Genomic DNA, 757 nt, shown 5'->3' on the forward strand with positions numbered 1-757 from the left:
ACATTAAAATTTTTGTTTTAATTCTCTTTTAGTTTTTGGCTTTACTTTTTGCTGTTGTTGTTGTTGCTGGACTTTAAACTTGTTTCGTGTATTTGTAGATTTGTAGATTGTAGATATAATGTCAGATATAATACGCAGATACAAGTGTCTTCTCCGCTTCTGCCTCTGCCTCTGTTTCTTCTTCTTCTTCTTTCGATTCGAGTTGGACGAGCCTCTGCGACTTCGACGCGTGCAAACTATTCCAAAACTATTCAAGATATTCAATCAGTTGTGACATTTGCCCAAAATATACATACAAACACACATTCATAGCGATATACGCCCGACAAATGAGTCAAATTATCATTGTTTATAGCCACGTCGATGGATGGAACTGAAGAATCGCCCCCGCCCCCATTCATTTATCATCGAGCTTAGTTCGATAAGCGGACGAAATTTTACTCGATAATTGACACGTGCGTAGCGTAGACTTAAATCTTTAAGCCCCCCTCGATGAGTAATAGTCGAAATCGAAATTATTCTAGAAATTGTGATACCAAGCTATATATATAAAGTGACTCACTGAACATAAGGGAATATCTATATCTATATCTATATCTATATCTATATCTATATCTATATCTATATCTATATCTATATCTATATCTATATCTATATCTATATCTATATCTATATCTATATCTATATCTATATCTATATCTATATCTATATCTATATCTATATCTATATCTATATCTATATCTATATCTATATCTAT

The 757-nt window shown here is 32.5% G+C and overlaps 1 long non-coding RNA gene across 1 annotated transcript; it reads right to left on the minus strand.

The window, feature by feature from the left end:
• LOC133848563 (uncharacterized) lies at positions 1 to 479 on the minus strand. Its single transcript, XR_009895276.1, has 2 exons — positions 305 to 479; positions 1 to 247 (listed from the first exon to the last, which is right to left on the minus strand). It is a non-coding gene; the product is annotated as an uncharacterized LOC133848563 (long non-coding RNA).
• Between the last annotated feature and the right edge of the window lie 278 nt (positions 480 to 757).

The sequence above is a fragment of the Drosophila sulfurigaster genome, chromosome X (assembly GCF_023558435.1).
Source record: "Drosophila sulfurigaster albostrigata strain 15112-1811.04 chromosome X, ASM2355843v2, whole genome shotgun sequence".
Classification (NCBI taxonomy): Eukaryota; Metazoa; Arthropoda; class Insecta; order Diptera; family Drosophilidae; genus Drosophila; species Drosophila sulfurigaster.